The sequence below is a fragment of the Nyctibius grandis genome, chromosome 13, assembly GCF_013368605.1.
Source record: "Nyctibius grandis isolate bNycGra1 chromosome 13, bNycGra1.pri, whole genome shotgun sequence".
NCBI classification, from domain to species: domain Eukaryota; kingdom Metazoa; phylum Chordata; class Aves; order Nyctibiiformes; family Nyctibiidae; genus Nyctibius; species Nyctibius grandis.
Genome location: NC_090670.1, coordinates 8980214 through 8987011, shown reverse-complemented (window position 1 = coordinate 8987011; position 6798 = coordinate 8980214).

Below are 6798 nucleotides of genomic sequence, written 5' to 3'. Positions count from 1 at the left end.
TTCTGCACTTCCTAAATATTTCTGGGATTATTAGTATTATTTTTTAATTAATGCAGGAAATTAAGGGAGGTGAGAATGAAAGTGCAGGTATCAGCAAAGGAGCTGCTTTGTTATTTCTCACCCAGAGCACAGCAGGGACCCGGAGCTGCTGGATAAGCCACAACAATATCAACATTAGAGTCTTGGAGCTGTTTTTACAAATGACTACTGATGTCTCTATCAGCTTCCACAGCAGAGATCAACCCCTGTTGATCTAACTGATTTTTGTAAGCATTTTTAGAATGCAGCGATTTTGGCGTGAATTTGGGTCCAATACAGAAAATGTACGCAATGTAATTCGTTCACTGTAATGTTATTATCTTTTCTATTTCTACTTTCCTTTCAAATATGTGTCTTCTGTAGAACCATGTTAGTAAAAGTTACATATTTGTTTCTCTTTCAACACTTACATTAATTTTGGATTTTTTTTAATCTTCACAAGTAGCAAATTACCTTTTCAAACCTGACAAAATTCAGTTCAAAGCAAGCTGTTCACAATTCTTCCTTACAAAACCAGCAAATGCACCCTCTTTTAGTGTGCACTGCTTTGATCATGACTCTTGGTGAGCTGCAATGAAGAACAGAAGTAGATCACCAGAGGAAAGCATAACTCACAGCTCTGCTATACAGTGGTACACCAACTCTGATTCATAAACTAGCAGTATGCTTTTAGACATTTAGGGAAAACAAAAATGTAACAATCGTATATGAAAGCGTATGCATCCATTGAGCATCTTCAGACAAAAATAAAACATGGGAATTTGGAGGATGGAGCATTTACATTGGCAAAGGCTGAGACACAACTCATCTGCACATGCAGAAATTGTCAGCATGCCAGGAAGAATGAATAAAGAGTGTGTCTGTCATTAAATTGGCTTATTTGTGCAAGCAGATGACGTAGTGCAAGTCAGAGCAGCAGGAACATTCTTCGAATAAAAATCCACGCGCAGTCTGAGTTTTGGGAGGCCACCTCGAGAGACAGACGGAGCTTTCTCAATCACTTCTTACTCTATTCATCAGGCACCAAGTCTGCACCTCACCTTCGATTTAATGGCTGCACCCCATCCTGTTTCATACTTTGGATAGCTCCCCAGAAAAATAACAAGGCTACTTCACTTCCAACAGACCAGTTTGATGCTTTGGTTCTAGAAGCCCTTCCTGGCTCCTCCTTGCAAGGGACCAGCTGTCACTGCTCAGCTCCAGGCACCGTGTCCCCACACCTGCGGGGTGGAGGCAGGGATGAAGGCAGGGTCCAGCCTGGGCTCATCCTGTGCTGGGAGCAAAAGGGCACCAATCTCCCAATGGCCATTAACTCCTCTTCCTATCACTTCTTGGGCCATGGGAAGGAGCCTCCCCGCTGCATTTTCCCAGAGTGGGACTGGCCTTTGCAGAGGAAAATTAAGCCAATGATTTCAGCTGCATAAAACATATGCTGCTGAGCACCTCTGGGTGCGGGAAGTGCAGTCCCATAAGGAAGGAGGCTGCAGCCCTGACTGACCGCTCCTCTCCTCGGGGCTGCAGGGCTGCGCTGGGACTGCTGAAGGACCAGAAAAGTTGTATTATGGGAAAGTCTCACCACCCATCTGGAGTCATCTGTGCCTCAGGTTATCTGCTTCTGGGACATGACTCCTCCGGCCTGTCATCTCAGGAACAAAGGGAAATCTGCCTTTACTGAAGACCTGCTACTTCATCAGGGCTGCAAACAGAAGAAAAACAGCACTAAAGAAGGATGCTGCAGCCTGTCTTGCTCACACAGTTCAGCGAGAGCCTGAACCCACCAACATAACCAGCTCTGCAAAGTCTCTTTATGTCAGAACACCTTTCCCTCTTAATCACGACAGGAAAAGACTATCCAGTCCATTCAGGGAAAATATTTTCCACATCTGCATTTCACAGCTATGTGGGATATTTTCTTTCCTACAGCATGCCTGTTGCTGAGCACTTCCCATGTTCCCAGAAAGGAAAGGCACGTGTTACAGTACCGTGTGCTCTCTGCCAGCCTCATAACCTGCACGAATACAAACCTGTTTCATCGCTGCTGGTGTAAACATCCCAGGCACAGGTCTTGCAGCGTGAGTTAGTGATCAGCAGCCAGAGAATGCCACCGTCTCTGTTTCCACACCTGCCATGCACAGTAGCAGACACAGCCAACACTGCCACGTCTCTCTCCCTTGCCACACCTTCTTCAGGAAATATTTGGCTTGATATATTTTTGTCGGCATGTTTGCAGTGACCTGATTTGGTATTTATGGGAGGTTTTCACTGTTGTTACCTGGATGCCCTGGCAAGGGCTGCATGGGAGCCCTCAGTGGGGTATGAAGCATTTCCCAGCACAGGTTTTCCACTTCTCTGTGCCTGGAGGTGGGTGCTGAACCACATTCCACTGGTTGTCTCTGTGTTTGTTTGCATTTCTCAGCATGCTACTTCACCCTCTTGCAGGATGATTTGAGCTCCCCCATAGCGTTTTGTTCCCTGCTCACAGGGATCCTCCCTCCCTCCAGTTTCCTCTGTTTCCTCTCATTGCCAATACTCTCCCACAGCTGCTCGCCCCTCTTCATCTTCCCACGACCCTCCTGGCTATCCCGCACCGTTTTGGGCAGTGGTAATTTCTGGAAGCTCTGTAACAGCCTGCAGCAATGGGGTATATCAGCACACTGGGATAACACCAGGGAGCAGCGTAACCTGGGACCTAGGTGGAGGAAAAAGCAAGGGAAAGCAAAGGGAGATACAAGCGATGCAATTCCAGACCAAAACACACAAGCACCTCTGAAAACAAGATCTGTACAACTGCCTAAGTTGGGCCACAGCTCCTCATGGTCTCCTCAGACTCTGCTGTGTCCTGCATCACGCTGCCTTGCTCCCTGGCATGCTTTCCTGGCGTGTCAGTTATAACAACATGCTGTGTGCATGTGTGTGCATACCTACACGCACTTATGTCTGCGTGTGCCCCTGTGCATGTGCACACATATACAGGATGGTATTTGCTGCAGCAGAAGCCACGGGACGCCTCTAAGGACAGGGCCAGGCTGTTGTCAGCTCAGAGCATAGTTAAACCTTATCCTGTGTGACCACTGTTTGCACAAAGCTGCCTGTGCAAGACAGTCGTGACCCCACCAAACCTCCCAGCAACCCCTCTCCCCAGGACAGCTCAGGGGCTGGGGTGCCTTCACGTGACAGCTGAGGTGGCGGGTGCCAGGGGAAGCTGCCCGAGCAGCAGCAGTGAGTCAGCAGCAGTATGCAGCGCTAGGAAGGGGCAGTTCTCACAAAGAGAACCAGATATCATGATTTACATCAATGGGCTGTCAAACAAGTTAGCAAAGATAGATGATCCTGCATGTGTGCTCAAGGTATGCAGCTTTTCCTGTTTTCCTGCTCCTCTTAGACCAGCACAGGCTTGGTGCTCTGGCCTTTAAATCAGAAGGAATCACTCTCTTTTATCTGACCATTGATGCCATTCCCAAGCCACATCATAGCTCCACATTGTCATCACCATTGATCATCTTTGTCTCTCCTACTCTCACCAAACTCTGTATCCCATAGGAGCAAGGTCACACAGATAAGCATCTCCAAGCCCTGGGATGCAATGCAGGAGACCTCGGTGTGATTCTTGGTTCAGCCACATGTTTTAGGCTTGACTTTGACCCTTTTCTCCCCATGGGTGATGCAGGACCAGCAGTTCTTCCAGCACATCTCCTTGCCTCTCCCTGTGCCCAGAGGGCACACAGGAGATCACCCACTGGCTACGCTGCAGGAGGGAACCAGCTCCAAGTTCTGTCTAAACATGCTTCTTGCCCTTATATTTTTAATGCAATGATAAAAAATAATTTTGCTTTAAGAGCTTATGTCACTAGGTGAACAGATGAATCGGGAGACTCATAATATTTTGCAGAGGCTGCAAATCTACCCAATATCTGTCTGCAGTGAGTATATTAAGATTTAGTGGGAACAAGACCTATCTGCCCACATCAGCACTGCTAGCAAATGAGCTGGGAAACAACAGAGAGGGACTTCTGTGCTTTCTGGGCCTCTGAACTAGAAAAGCAGCAGCACACTCACTTAAGTAGACACAAACCTTTACACTAAAAATCAGCCTGGCAGTGGCAAAAGACCGGGAAACTTTCGCACGTTAGCGGTGATTTTGGTAGGATGGTCCTGCTGATACCACGAGGTGCTTGGGACAAGCTGACATGTGAGCTCTGATCCATGGGAGTTCTTGGGGGAAGTTTGCTTCAAAGCCAAAGAAGACAAAAACTACCATCACCTAGTCAGGAGCGGTGCAGGCACAAGGCTCAGCCATGGGGTACTGGGGAAGCACTGGGACCAGTCTGTGCTCATTCGGGTGAGAAATGCATAGACGATCTGTTGAGCAGTACATAGAAGCCAGAAAGTAATTCAAGTAATCCAATTGTGTATTATTTTATGTTAGAAAATCCCAGCAAATGTACTCTCTGCTATGCCAAAGAGTCTGCCAATCATAAGGATTTTTACCTATGACCTCTTCTTCTTCACATGGGTTTGGCTTTTGGGACAACTGGCCCAGGGGAGATGTTAGGTATAAGTCTGAGGATTTAACAGCCTAGTTCTTACAGACCTGGTCACCACAGCCCCTCCAAGCCAAAGCATGCCACTTTTCTTCAGTGCGTGCAAGGCACACGTACAGTGAGGCGTGATGAGCCCTTGCTAATGCCCACTGTCACCCCGGTGCTCATCCCTGCCTGCAGCCTGGGAAAGGGCTGTGCCAACCCTGGCAAGAAAACACCTGGGTCATTTGTAAACACTAATTATAACCTTTATCTTCTTTCTCTGGAAACTTTGTCCCTGTTACACCCAATTGTCCTCTTGCTGATCTCTACAAGCAGCAAAGGTAACAGCAGTCAGCCTTGGCAGTGCTTTGTAAAGCCCCAGCAACACCCTGCAGAGTTAGGAGCCAGCGTAACCTCATCAGCACTTGCCACTGGCAAAAACGCCGTCCTGCTCAGGCTCTGTCCTGGCCAGTGGGTTTCCTGATGCTTAGTGACACCAGAGGAAACTTTCATAGACAATATTATACTTGTCTCCATGGACAAAGGCAGGCTGGGCTGCATCATGGTGGAGCCGTGGTTCTAATCCTTCTGGTCCGGGGGCTCTAACAGCCTCTGAGAAGCCACTCTGATGCAAAAGGCAAGTGGGTTTGGAGCGGGAAGGTCAAGATCACTGCAATTAGGTTGAATTTTAATCATCATGTAGACCTCAGCAAATGCCAGAATTGGGCTTTTATTTGAGTGTTCCTTAATTCTGCAACTGTATAATTTCCTCTGCCTAACAAAACATGAAGTTGTGCAGCTGCCGTCAGTTACTGACAAACTGATAAAAACAATTCAAGATGCTTTCCATAGTATTTTTTTCTCAGTTTCTAGAGCTGTCTGCCTTCCTAGCTAAGGTTACATCATCATTGTCTTTAATAATTTAAAGACCATCCTACTTAGACTAATGCAATCGTCATGTTTGGCTGTCAGTCAGAACAGGAACAGTGAGCAATGAATCACAAGTCAGTAATTTTCTGTACTACTTATTTGCCCAAATTCTTCAACATTAAGAGCTTAAGGTGTACACTAGGCTCATACTTCCTTGTTTTCAAGAGGAATCAGAGGAATTGCTCATGCATTTCCAATTAGTCTCCTTCCTGTCATCCCAGCCCTTCTCCTAGCTTGGCTGAGAAGCTTCATGAATTTTTAAGGCAACATGAGGATGTGGCCCTACACCACACGCGTGTGCAGGGGCAGGTGAGTGTGTGCATGCTTGCATATGCACACGTACCTCTACGTTGACCATTTTGACAACGGTAGCTGTCTCAAATACATTAAGCTTTTACCCATTTTACAAAAATAAGTGCATAGATAGAGAGGCCTTGTTTGTGTTGCTGCTTTGGGAAACACTGTGCTTGTTAGGAGCCAGAGAAGACACATGAAAAAGAGCTGTAACCCAGCTAAGCCAGAGAGCAACAGGGATGGGAGGTCAGCACACAGAGAACATCGAGGGAAGGCTAAAATTATAATCAACTTGTCATTGTCACACGTGTCAATGAAGGAATACCGCTTTGGCTCAGAAACAGGTACTTATCACTGTGCAGATATTAAAAGGAAAAGCATTTCAGGTTTCAAAGGGAAGCCTCTTTCCTCCGTGAGTTATTGCTGTCTGATCATTCATAATTCGATGGCAGAGGAAAAATGACTGGAAAAATCACATGACAATTTATTGAAAGGAAAATACAAGGAAAAGCAATACAGAACCTTGTAATTGAATTCCTGCTACCAGTTTCAAACATTAAAGAAGTTAATGAGAAAAAATCCTTTAAATATTTCTTAACAATTCATCTAATAGAGTAACTTAATTCTCCCATCATCTGACTCTATTACCTTCATTCTGGTTTCCCTCTATGGCCAGACTGATAGAGCAATATCAGACTTTCTGCTTTCTTCTTTTCCACTGTATATTTGCTTGCCTTTATTAACCAAGTGCTTTGACAGTGTTTAACAGCAGGGATAAATATTTGCATCTGATTTATCGACCTCAGTTTGCACATCACCTGAACGGTCACGGTCAGCACGGTTTTGGTTGCACAACCTCCTTGAAAGAGCGATCGTGAGAGCAGCTGAAAAACGGGCAAAGCGCTGCAGAGCCGCGGCTGCTCCGTCTGCCGTTGCCACCGGGCGGGGACGCGCGGGGGGCTCCAACCGCAGCACTGTCATCCCCCGTGCTGAGGGCTGCGCGGCTGCCGCC